The sequence below is a fragment of the Lemur catta genome, chromosome 4 (genome assembly GCF_020740605.2).
Source record: "Lemur catta isolate mLemCat1 chromosome 4, mLemCat1.pri, whole genome shotgun sequence".
In the NCBI taxonomy this organism is placed as follows: Eukaryota; Metazoa; Chordata; class Mammalia; order Primates; family Lemuridae; genus Lemur; species Lemur catta.
The window spans coordinates 47847063-47860718 of NC_059131.1; the positions used below are offsets into that span (position 1 = coordinate 47847063).

The following is a 13656-nucleotide window of genomic DNA, read 5'->3' on the forward strand; positions in this document are numbered from 1 at the left end:
ATGGTCAGCAAAAGACTTGCCAAGGCCTGGAGAAAGGGAGGGAGGGAGCCATGCATATAACTGGGGTTGAATATTCAAAGCAGAGGGAACACCCCAGGAGAAGCAGGACAGTACCTGACATGAGGGACAAAGCAGTTATGGTTGAAACTAAGTGAATATGTCTTGGAGATGTTCTGTATCATGAGAACTTTCTCATTCTCTTTTACATCTGCATCTCATTCCATTGTATGTATGTATTTATCATAGTTGAATTAAACAGTCTCCTACTGTTGGAGATTTAGGAGACTTCTGGTTTCTTGTGATTGCAAACAATTTTGCAAAGAATAACCTTATCAGGTGGCTCTTTGCACATATGCAAATTTTTTGTTTGTTTGTCGTTTTGTTCTGAGACAGAGTCTCGCTCTGTTGCCTGGGCCAGAGTGCCGTGGCGTCAGCCTAGTTCACAGCAACCTCAAACTCAGGGGCTCAAGAGATCCTCCTGCCTCAGCCTCCCGAGTAGCTGGGACTACAGGCGTGTGCCACCATGCCTGGCTAATTTTTTATATTTTTAGTAGAGACAGGGTCTCACTCTTGCTCAGGCTGGTCTTGAACTCCTGGCCTGAAGTGAACCTCCCACCTTGGCCTCCCAGAGTGTTAGGATTATAGGCGTGAGCCACCGCGACAGGCCTGCACACATGCAAATTATGCAGTCATCTTCACAATTTTAGAACATTTTTATCACTCCATCAACACTGTGTTCTTTAGGCCACCAACCCCCCAACCACGCCCCAGCCCTAGGCAACCATTAATCTACTTTCTGCCTGTACAGATTTGTCTATTCTGGACATTTCCTGTAAATGGAACCATCCATTTTGTGGCCTTTTGTGACTGACTTCTCTCGCTTAGCATAATGTCTACAAGGTGTATCCATGTTGTAGCATGCATAAGTACTTCATTCCTTTTTATTGCCAAATTATATACTACATTTTGTTTACCCATTCAGCAACTGGTAGACATTTGGGTTGTTTCTACTTTTTCACTATAATGAATAATACTACTATGAACAGTCAGGTACAAGTTTTTGTGTGAACATATGTTTTCCATTATTTTTTGGCTATATACCTAGGAGTGGGATTGCTGAGGCCAATAGTAACTCTATGTTTCACTTTTTGAAAGATTGCCAAACTGTTTTCCAAAGCAGCTGCACCATTTTACATTCCCACCAGCAATATATGAGGGTTGCAATTTCTCCATGTCCTTGTCAACACTTGCTTTTTAATTATAGAGTAGGGACAGAAAGGCATGATACTTTTCCTTGCCCAACATAAGGGTCATGGCTGATACTCTTATAACAAAAGTCAGGTTAACAAGAGAAAGCTCTAACAAATCTATTTAATCAAAGTTTTATGTGACATAGGAGCCTTCAGAGACGAAGACCCAAAGACCTAGTGAAAATTGTCTATTTTTATGCTTGGGTTTGATGAAGAATGGACAGCCGGGTAGAAATGTGATTGGGCAAAGAGGTATGAGCTAATGGTAGCAGACTGAGGGGGGAGACCCAACAAGGCCTGTCTGTCCAGATTCTTCTTGGCCTCTCCGTGGAGCATCTCCCTACCCTCACTGGGTACGGGGGCAGGACCCCTCTGCGTAGAGGGTGTTCAAGGGAGAGAGTGACCTTTCTAGGTTGTATGATTTGCTTTCAGAGAGAAGGATTCTAATTTCTATGAACTACCTTGAGGAAGAGGAATTCCAGTTTTTATGACTCACTTTGGGAGGAGAAAGAGAGGTGACTGACAGAAGGACAGGTGGTCAGAGAGATCTTCCTTCTGAGGTCCTTTCAATCTCCTTTAGTTCAAAGTACTCAGCATGGCAAAGCAGTAGCATGTTCTGGGCCCCAGCAATAGCTACCCTAGTGGGCATGAAGTGGGATCTCATTGTGTTGTTTTTTTCTTAAGATAAAATGTCACACAAAGTTTTCATAGTCCTGTACAAGACTATCTATCCTCCATCATAACCACCGTAATCTGCCAGATCATCTCTCGCAGTGGCCTTTAATCCCCTCCGGGAAGCACACCTTTTTGATTTTTGGTTTTGCTTTGTTTTTCACTGCAAAATACAGTCAATAAATTGGTAAATCATTTTCAAGTCATCAGCTTCCAATGACATACACTCATCTTGAACTATGCCTTCCAAAAAACTGGTATAATACAGTGACTTTTCCTATCGTATAATTTTATCTTTAGTAACTTTCCAAACTCTGAAGTTATCTGTTGAAGATGGATGGGTTCATAGCATCTATTCCATAAACTTTATTATTAACACCAAAGGTTTCTTTTGCTAGTTCGAGAATTGATTCTTCTTGTAATTTCTTTTGCCGAAGTTTATCTGCTAATTGTTGGGTGTTAGCACTTCAGGTTCTTCTAACCTCTTCTTGATTTCATATTGCCTTTTCTTCTGTGGTCCTTCTTTCTCTTTTCTGTTCTCTTCTCTTTTTTTGTTTTCTGAAATTTTTATTTCTGGTTTTGCTTCTGCTTCCACTTTTTTGTTGTTGCTCAACATCATAGTCATCCCAGTTATCATTGATGTGCTTGTCCTTGCCTTCCTAGTGGTCCCCCTGGGGGTGTCAGTGGTGCACCCTCACACCATTCCACAGAGAATGTGTCCTCATCCCAGGAATCCAAGTCTCCTGTGAGCATGCATAAGGGGGAGAGTTAGCACGGCAGAGGTGAGTCACTGGATTTGCTCTGGTTTGCTGGCAGGGGGCCTTGTGGTTTGGATTGGCATTTCCCTGATGGCTAAGGATGTTGAGCATCTTTTCAGATGCTTGTTTATTATAGTTTTAAATTGCATATCTCTTCTTATGAGTAAGAGTAGGCATCCTTGTATATGTTTAAGAATACTTTGTTCCTTTCTAGGAACTATTTGTGTCCTTTGTTTGGTTTTCTTTTGGGATGTTGTTTTTCTTTTTCTTGTTTTCTCTCTTTCTTCCTTGGCTTTTTCAAAGAACCAGCTCATGGATTTATTTATTAGTGCTAATTTTTATGTTTTCTAATTCATTCATTTCTTCCTTATTAATTTCTTCTTCTTGCTTTCCTTAGGAATAATTTTCTTCCCTTTCCCCCCTAACTTTCTTGAGTTTTTATGTTTAATTATTTGATTATTTTTGTTAAGAAGCATTTTAATATTAATTTTTTTAGTAACTATTTTATCTATATTCTATGGGTTCTGATATATACAGTTTTCACTAATATTATTATCTATATAGGGGAGGAAAAAGCTTTTCCTCTACCCTCTCAGGTTCAGTGTATCGGGACCTGTGAATTAAACTGACTAAAGACAAATTAACAAGAAAGAGAAAAGTCACAAACTTTATTGATGTTATTATAAAATTTTTACATGCATGGAGGTTTCACAGAAAAGAAATGCAAAATCCAAAGAGATGATTAGGGGCTTTTATACCATTTTAACACAAGGTAGTAAATTGTGGAGAAGTAGCTAGACAAAGGAAAAAGGGGGTTGGGCTTCTAAGGGGTTAAATTGTGGGAAGGTAACTAGAAAATGTGTGGGGGAAACTAATGGTAGGGAAGGGTTGTTTATGCAGACCCATTTAGTGCTGTCTCTGTTGATAGCATTCCTTTTCTGTTCTCCTCTTCTTGGTATGGGGGGGTGCATAATATAAATGGAAATTTTCTTTGCAAAAGGGAAAGGTATGTCCTGCTTTTAGTTGGATAGCAGGAGGACAGAGAGCTCCTCCTGTGTCTGCTGTTTCTTAATTGCCTTCAGCTCAAAATAATCCTTATACCAAAGTGGCATATTTTGGTGTGACATATTCTGATCCTCTTTATTTAGATGTTTTACGTTCCCTTCTTTTTCTCTTCCTCCTTCTTTTTCCTTTTTAAACCAAGTGTTAAATAAGGCAGAGTTATAAAAGCCCAAATGGTGAAGTCTTTATATTTTCTGGTTGTATAATTAACTTTTGGTCTTATTACAGTGGCGGTGAGGGGAAACTTCCCATTTCCCCAAAGATTCACTGAAAGATCAACTCATGATTAAGGCAGTTTAATAAGAGAAAGGTTTATTTACCGTGTGCATGGGGAGAATCATGGAGTGATTACACAATATCCCAATGAAGTCCAGAAATTCTTATACCCTCCTTTTAGAGGGGAGGGGGAGATGAGAAATATAGGTCTGAGGTCCCCAACCCCCAGGCCAAGCACTGGTATCTGTCCATGGCCTATTAGGAACCAAGCCACACAGCAGGGGGTGAGTGGCAGGTGAGCCAGCAAAGCTTCCTCTGTATTTATAGCCGCTCCCCATCACTCGCATCACCACCTGAGCTCTGCTTCCTATTAGATCAGTGCCTTCATTAGATTCTCACAGGAGCACAAACCTTACTGTAAACTGCTCAAGGGTGGGATCTGGGTGGCACTCTCCTTATGAGAATCTAATGCCTGATGATCTGAGGTGGAGCTTAGCAGAGAGGTTTGACTGCACAATAAATGCAATGTGTTTGAATCATCTTGAAACCATCCACCACCCACCTGCCCCAACAACCCTGGTCTGTGGAAAAATTGTCTTCCATGAAACTGACTGCTGGTGCCAAAAAGATTGGGTAATTCTGTTTAGGGGCAATAAATGGTTGCTAGGGAAGATGAATGGATGGGGGAAACAGATTGACTTGTAAATGATTCTCTTTGCAAATTAAATTAGCCTTGAGAGACAGGTATTATATTTAAAATGATTTGGGCCAGGTCTGGTTGCATTCTTGATTTTCTTTCCTGAAACATAATGAAATAACAGGAGGGGAAGGGAAGTCGATTGTTCTTTTCATGTGTCCATCTGGTTGTGCAGATAGAGGGAGAGCCCCTTCCAAGGGCCTGTCTCTAAGGGTCTTTAATTCCAAATATTCTTTATACTAAGGAGTCATATTTTGGGGGGAAATTTCATGAGCTCCTTCATTACATTATGATTAGAGAATAGAAGCTCTATTCCTTTTGCAATTTATTGAAATTTTAAATAAATTCTTATTGAAGAATTACATTACTTTTAGAAATTATTGAAGTTTTTTGTGACATTACTGTAGGGTCAATTAATTTTGAATATGTTCCATAGATACACAAAAATAAAATAAATTTTTAATTTCACATTATAAATTTGATATATACATAAAACAGCTCTACTTTAAATATGATGTTATTTAGGTCTACCTTATGACCATGGCCTAAAACAGAGGTAAATTTATCTCCCTTACTGATGTGTTTCTCTTTCTCCTTGTGTTTCCTCAGTTGTTGTTTATTAATGTATGTCATTTGTTATATATATATTAATAAGAATTAATAAAAATATCATTTTTGTGAATTGTACAACCTTATTATTAAAAAACCCTCATCTCAATTTAATGATTTTTGACCAAAATTCACCCAAGTCTAGTATTAAGATGATAATGTCTGCTAAACTTTTACAGTTGCCTGGTAAAAACACATTTTCTTATCCTTTGTTTTCAACCTTTCTTAATCATTTTATCATTAGGTTTTACTTTGTGATCTGAGATCTTTTAACAGATGACTTTGACCTACTTGTTGATATGACAATTATGCTTTGGTCTATTGTCTCTGCTTTATTATTGTGTTTGTGTTTTTAATGATAATTTGGAAGGTTTATATTTTTATTCTAGTAGTCACATTTATAGCCTTGTTAAAAAATAATTTTTAGAAAATGGTAAAGGCATAACTGACATACAAGATACAAGAATGAACACGTGTTGAAGATTTTATTTTACTCTCCAATTAGCAAGGGAACCAGACAGGTGTTATAACTGGTTCAAAGGAAAAAGTCAAAGGAACACAAATTTAAATGGAATAAAGGGATTGAATTACAGGGAGGCAAACTGGTTTTTCCACAAAGGAAAGAAGTTGATGTAAACTCTACCAGATAATACAGAGTATGCATATCTTTCAGTTACCTACAATTTACAAAGAGATGCAAAATAGCTCAAAGACAGAATGATGTGTAGTCTTTCATTGAAGTACAAAATTGCTTTCTATAGTTTTAATATTAATTAAATAATAATTAATTCATGGTAATACCCTCAAGCTTTCAGCTCATTCCAATTTTCCTGGGACTTTCCTAGCTTCAGCACTGAAAGTCTCTCATCCTGGGAAACCCCTCAGTCCATGGAAAACCAGGACCTAATTTTTTCTTCTATAAGCAAAGATGGAATTATTATAGTTCCTCTTTCTTCTGCCTTTTTTCTGAGAAAGCTTTTTTTTCTTCATAACAGTGGTACAAAACCTTGGCTGCACCTGAAGAAACTTAAAAAAAAAAATGATGCCTGGGGCATAGCCCCAGAGATTCTAATTTAGTTAGTCTGGGGTATGGCTTGGACAATCAGGATTTAAAAATTTGAGACATGGTCTTGCTCTGCTGCTCAGACTGGAGTGCAGTGCCAACCATCATAGCTCACTGCAACTTCAAACTCCTGGGCTCAAGTGATCCTCCTGCTTCAACCTCCTGAGTAGCTGGGACTACAGGCAGGTGCCACCACGCCTGGCTAATTTTTCTATTTTTTGTAGAGACAGGGGTCTTGCTATGCTGCTCAGGCTGGTCTGGAACTCCTAATCTCAAGTGATCCTCCTGCCTCAGCCTCCCAAAATGCTAGGATTATAGGCATGAGCCACTGCCCCCCACCCCCAGGCCCAACCAGAGTTTTAAAAATTTACTCAGGTAATTCTAATATTCAGCCGAAGTTGAGAACCACCAGTATATAAAGATATGGAGCCATCTCCAAGATATATTGAAAATGCAGAACAGTGCATACAGGCAGCCCCTGACTTACAATGGTTTGACTTCTGATTTTTTTTACATGACAATGGCACCTGCACAACTGATTTTTTTTTCACTTTGTGTACAGTATTCAGTAAAGTACATGAGATATTCAACAATTTATTATAAAATAGGCTTTGTGTCAGATGATTTTGCCCAACTGTAGGCTACAGTAAGTGTTCTGAGCATGTTTGAGGTAGGGTAGGCTAAGCTATGATGTTCACACTTTTTGACTTAGGACATCTACTTATGATGGGTTTATCGGGACATAACTCTATCGTGAGTTGAAGAGTATCTCTATAATATGTTATTGCTGTTTTTGGAAAAAACAGAAGCCCTGTTTTTCCCCTCCTCTCACACCACAACAGTCATCACAGAAGACTTCTGTGACCCCCAAATACAGGAGGATTTCTCCCCACCACCAAGTGAGCAACCATTTCTGCAGCGGACACCAACTAGGTGTCCTCTGATTCAATTCCAGCACTATCTACCTGGAGATAGTGTCAGATCCCACAGGTTGGGGGCTCTGTCCCCACAACTGCTCCCTCCCTTCAGACACCAGTCCCAAGTCTGGGCTTCCAGAACTTCTGAGTGACCAGCTTCAAGTTGGGGTTCCCAAGACCTCCTTTTTGGGTTTAATTTATTTGCTGGAGCAGCTCTCAGAACTCAGGGAAACACATTTACTGGTTTATTATAAAGGATGTTAGAAAGGATACAGACCAAGAGTTACAGAGGGCGAGGCGTGGGGAAGGGGCGAGGAGCTTCCATGCCCTCCCTGGGCACACCACCTTCCAGGAACCTTCCAGGAACTCTTACTGAGAGTTCGGCACTTGTCCCTGAGGCCACATCAGAAGAATGAGGACAATAGTTTGGGGCAAATGAGGAGGTTGGCAGGCTCTCCTCTTAAAGTATCATCACCCTATCTATCAGCAGAAATACAGAGCTTTTAAAGGGAGTTTTCAGCTTTGGGCTATTGCTGTTTAACCATAGCATCTCCATCTCCGGTGAAGACCATCTAGTGACCTCTGCCCCGACAATTTCCTTGAGCCATCTCCAGTGGTACAAAAACACAAAGAGCACTCTGCCTCTCTGATTACTTGCCTCAGGCAGGAATGCAGGTTTTAATTCCCAAAAAGGGTAAGGGGGTTTTAAAGAGACAGCTTGTTAAACATTTTACCTTTTTTTAGGCCCTTACTTCTGTTACAGAACCTCCTGGTGTTCAGCTATCTGGAAGCCCTCTGAACCTAGTTGTTTTGGGTTTTTATGGAGGGTTCAATACTAGGCATGATTAGTTAAATCATTGGTCATTGGTAATTGACTTTAGCCCTTCTCCCCTCCCTGGAGGTTGCAAGATGGAGCTGAAATTCCCACCCTTTTTTTTTTTTTTCTTCCCAGCTCTTCCATGGAACCCACCCTTCTAATCATGGCTTTGTCTTTTTGGTGACCAGCTCTGTCCTAAAGCTATCAGTCAACATCAGCATACTAAAAAGTAGCACTTTATAGATTCCAAGGATTTTAGGAGTTGTACACCAGGAAACAGGGAACCAGACCAAATATATATTTTACAATATCACAACCACTATGTAGAAAATGGAAAAGAAAAAGAAAATATTTACATATTTGCTTGTATATACATAAATGATCTCTGAGAAGACAAAGAAGGAACTGTTAACATTGGTTGCTGCCAGGGATGTGAACTAGAGGGTAGGAAGAGAATTTTCACTGTGTATTCTTTCGACCTTGTGAATCTATTATCACTTTTTTAAAGTTATTTAAAAATTCTACCTCTTTATTCTAGAAAAAATGTTTAGTGTCCTGAAAAAGGAAGTACAAAAGTGAATAAACAATATGATCTCTTCTACTTTTTTAAAAAGCCCCCAAACCACACAAATTAAAAGAAGAAAAAAAAAGCTATGCATAGAAAACATTTGTAAGGAAGGAAATTAAAACACACACACACACACACACACACACACACACACACACACACACACAAAAGGAACTTTCAGTGGTAGAACTATGGCTCTTTTATTTCTTATTTCCTTTTAAAAAAATATAACGATATTCATTATTCTTAAAATAAAATTGGAAACAGAAAATAATCCTGGTCTTATCTAGAGGCAGAACTTTTGCTCCATTGGAAGGAGTCACCTTTGTCTTGCTGGTGTGGTGGCTTTTGTGTTTCTTGCTTCCTTCCTGTGCCACGTGGAATCTTCTCTTCTTGTTCAAGAGGAAGCCCAACCACCAAGGCTTCAAAATCAGCCCAGCTGCCTCGTGACAGAGGGTGGTGGGGGGGGTGGCTGCTACCACTGGCAACTGCCAGTGGATACCCAGGCAAACTCTACTAGTTGTCTCCCATATGATGGATACTGTAGGGGAGAAAAAAATTACCCAGAGTCTGCCTGGGTATGGGGTTGGCCTTCAGTCTGTTCTGTGATGTGGTTCATCTTTCCCAGTTGATGAGATTCCCAGGGAGGAGACTGTGACAATTGAGTTCCTTTAGACAGATAAGGGAACTGCCCCTTGCCCCGCTCTCTGCACTTTGGGGAAGAAAGTGGGGCAAGAGGCAGAGGGCAGGAGAAGGTCAGAGAGACGCTGGTTCTCCTTTAGTTCAATGCACTCAGCATGCCAAAGTGCCATACTTTGGGGGATTGTTTTCTGAGCTCTGACAACTCTATGTTAGGCTGTGGGGGGGGGTGTACAGAAGATCAGCAGACAGGTCTCTGCCCACAGGGTCCTCCCGTCTGAGGTGGGGCCAGGACACAGAAGCAGGCCTGTCCTTAACCTAACATTCATGAGAGTATCAGTGGAGGTTCACATATCACATGTTTAAATATTTAAAAACTGTAACTCAAGCTGCAAACTGTTGACTGAAATATTATCTATTCCCTTCCCTTAATAAATATAACTTCATAGTGACTTGGGGAAGCCAAGTTTGAATATAGAACTCTCTCTGGTTCCTTGGAGTTCTGTGCTTAGATATGGCTGTGGCAGGCAGCCTCTGCGATGGCCTCCACTGGTCCCCACCTCTGACATTTACATCCTTGTGTAATCCCTTCTTCTTGAGTTGTTTCTAACCAGTAGAATATGTCAAAAGGTAATGGATGTCACTTCCACGATTAGGTTATACAAGATAGTGACTTCTCTCTTGCTAGCTGACTCCCTCCCTTCCTGGCTTTGATGAAGCAAGTCGCCATGTTGCAGAGGTTGTTGACAAGTAAATGTGGTGTCCTCCAGCCAACAGCCAGCAAGGAAGTGAGGCCCTCAGATGAAAAACCCTCAAAGAACTGCAATTTTACTAACAGCCATGTGTGCCTGGAAGCAGGTCCTTCCCCAGTTTAGCCTTCAGATGAGACTGCAGCCCTGGACAACACCTTGTGAGAGACTCTGAAACAAAGAAGCTGGCTAAGCCTGCCCAGATTCCCAACCCACAGAAACTGTGAGATAATTACGTGCCATTTTAAGCCATAGTTTGCGGTAATTGTTACACAAAAATAGATAACTAATATAATGGCACTGCTGGAAAAGTGGCCCCAGTTATTGGCCTACTCATCTTCTGTTTGTACCCGCTCTTCATCCTGAACCTGGAGGGGCCTGATGTCCATCTCTGTGGACACCCCAGCTCTCAAGGCCGTTCTGCCCCCCTTACTCCACACTCCTGGACACAGGTCTAGAGGGTGGACACAGTTGGTTAGTGCTACCTGTGACAGCTGTGCTGCCCTTGGTAGGATGTGCCAGGGACAATCCCACGCAAGCCCTGGGAATAGGTCAGGGCCATCTGTGCAGGGGATTCCCGGGTCTCAGGTTTCCAGAGCATTTTAGAAGAGGGGCTTCAGCTCTGTGACCCCTGGAGATTCTCTACCTGACTGGCAAGGGTGTGGCCAGAGAAGGGGTGAGCAAGGCCCTCGAGCAGAGCCAAGGCCAGGAGCCCTTCTCGCCCACTGAGGCCGGCACTGCCCTTGAGGAGCACTGGCTGAGGGCCGGGCAATTAGATCAGATCCAGCGGGCAGGGCCAGGAGCAGAGCTGCAGCTCACCTGAGAGGGATCTGTGCAGGGAGCTGGGGGTGGAGCGGGACCATAACAGTGGGAGGTCTCAGGGCACAGAATGGGAAGGCGCCTAGCAAGGCAGCTGGAGCCTCCTCACTGGCTTCCAACCTTGCAGTTTATTTAGAGTGCTGAGGAGCTAGGCTGTGGAGTCAGGGTGCACCGTGCAAATCCTGCCTCTGCAGACTGGGGTGTGACTTTGGTCAAATTACCTGAATCTCAATTTCCTCATCTATAAAATGAGGATAATAGTAGTACTTATCCCATAGGTTTGTGGAGGGAATTAGTGCGTGTAAAATGCCTAAGTGCTTAATGAATATTGGCTATTATTAAGGAAACTGAGGCTCAAGGCAGGTGAAGGGTGATCTTTCTGTTTCCCAGTTCTACTTGCCTTACCTCATGAGTCAGAGGGAGAAGGGAGAAGGAGCTTATTCAGTTGCTAGGAGACTCATTTTCCCAGCAAGCATTTATGGAAACTTTCAGAGCGTGATCCTAACTCACGCCATCCTTCCTGCAGCTCCCTGAGAGGTGGGCTGGCACAGTGGGAGGTGCGGCTGGAGTGTGCAGATGGGGCTCTCTGGGAGCACGGAGTGCCACTGGGCAAGGCGCCTCAGTCCTCTGTCTGCATGGCCTCACCTGCGAAATGAAGGGCTCATCAGCGTCCCTCACAGTGTGCACCACAGACCCCAGCCTCCGCACCACCTGAAGCATCTTAGAAGTGCTAATTCTCAGGCATCCCCACAGAGCTGAGTCAGAATCTCTGCAACAGGGATCTGAGAATTTGCATTTCCAACATGCTCTCTAAGTGATGTTTTTTTTTTGCTTGCTAAATTTGAGAACCCCGGGGGGGGGGGGGGCTGTCGGAGGTCTTCACAGCCCTGTGTCCACAGCCCCCTCAGGCACTGATGCAGGAAGCCTAATGGTCTGGGCTTCCTGGGCCCCACCCTGGCCAGACGCTGGCCTCTGGCAGTACAAGTCCACTTTTATAGGCACCCGTGGGATTCTGAGGAAGCGAACGATCCCCTTCTCACCCATTAGCATTTAGCAACTGCCGGGCTCGGGTCAGGACCAGCATTATCACTTGTGAAGCCCAGTGCAAGATGAAAATGCAGGGCCCTTTATTCAAAAAGCAGGAGAAAAGCTTTTTCCTTTCTTCTGTGGTCTCCATCTTGACCCATCATGGTGTTATTAAGTTTGCTATTTAATGTCATGTCTCCTTCAGGCATGGGGATGCAGGCAAGGTGAGCACAGAGCCTCACAGACTTCTGGAATCTTCCCTGTGTTTTCACCCAGGCTTTGCTGAGTACGCTGCAGCTTAGAGACCTCCGGGCTCTGGTTGGAGAAAAAGTGATTGCAGCAGGAAGAAAGCCGGGCAGCTGGCAGCGAGCAGGTACTTAGGGTGATGATTGAATGCATTTGAAAATTCCCTCCTCCTTCAGCCTCAGCCTGCACCTGAACTGTGGTCGATGCAGCAGTTCATTTCTGTGTAATCTCTTTTGACAACTGGGAGGGGAGCAAATCCACAAGACTAACCCAGTTACACTGAAAGAGAGATCTGGCTGCTCCCTGTTGACAAGGTGATCACAAGGGCATCCGGATTCGGGGGATATGGCACTTCAGGACCAGCGGGAGGTGGGCACAGAAGGTACCTTCCTGCTCCAGCATCCTGGAATATTTTTGCTTCGTGACCAACAGTGGCCGTTACTCCTGGGCTGTGTGTCAATTAGGGTGATGCGAAGGTTGCCAAGTGGATTGGGCCACCTGTACCCTCATAGCTCGGCCTGTGATGCTTCAGCCCAGGAAGAAGTGTGCAGTGATTAGGAAAGCTGAGGTCTCTGGCTCTTTGTCTTGCTTGGGTAGAGCATTCAGCCTCCCTGGGCCTCAGAATGCTCTTCTGTAACGTAAGGTATTAGATTAGATTACCCCCAGCCCCTCTTCTTTTTTATTTAACATTTCAAGTGAGTAAGGATTTAAAAGAGATATTTCAGGCTATACTGTTAATTTAATAGAATAGGACAGAGGGGATATACACTGAAAGGTGGGTTGAGGTTATCTCATGGAAAATTAAAATGTCCAGTAAAAGAGATCACTGCTTCTTGGTAGGCAACTGGGAACCACTGGAAGTGTCTAAAGAGGGAAAGAGATACGTTCAGAGCTGAGCTTTACAAAGATGAAATGGGAAACTATGTTTCAGAAGAATTGAGGATAGAAAAGAAGCCAGTTAAGTGGCCACACACATGCACAACACATGCACACACATGTACCACACAATGCATATACACACATGTATATGCACACATGCACACATAACACACAGATCTTGGCCCTCACTGGACAGCACCAGGCCCCGTTCCTAAGGAGCTGTCCTAATTCACCAGCAAGCTAAGAGAATTCTTATTTTCTCATAATCTCACTGTCATTTGGGATTGTCAGACCTCTACATTTTTGTCAGTCAGATGGGTGTGAATTGGCATTTCATTATACCAATTTTAACTTGCATTTTCCTGGGTTAGTAGTGCAGCTGAACATCTGTTTGTATGTTTATTGGATATTTACATTTACTCTTCTGTGAGTTTCCTGTTCAGTCTCGTCTATTTTTCTTTATGTTTTAAAAATCTTTTTTTCCCCACAGATTCTGGATATGCACCTTGTGTCAGTTATAGACAACGAAAATGTATTTTCTTAGTTTTTACTTTCACTTTTAACTTGGGTTATTATAGTGACTTTAGAAACATAATCGTAGGTAACTATAACATAAGTTATCAACATTTTTTCATTTTTTAAATTTTATTGTTATTTTAAAATTTTTTA

At 42.3% G+C, this 13656-nt stretch overlaps 1 pseudogene; it reads right to left on the reverse strand.

Moving 5' to 3' along the window:
* Positions 1-1942: 1942 nt before the first annotated feature.
* LOC123637431 lies at positions 1943-11556 on the reverse strand (annotated as a pseudogene).
* Between the last annotated feature and the right edge of the window lie 2100 nt (positions 11557-13656).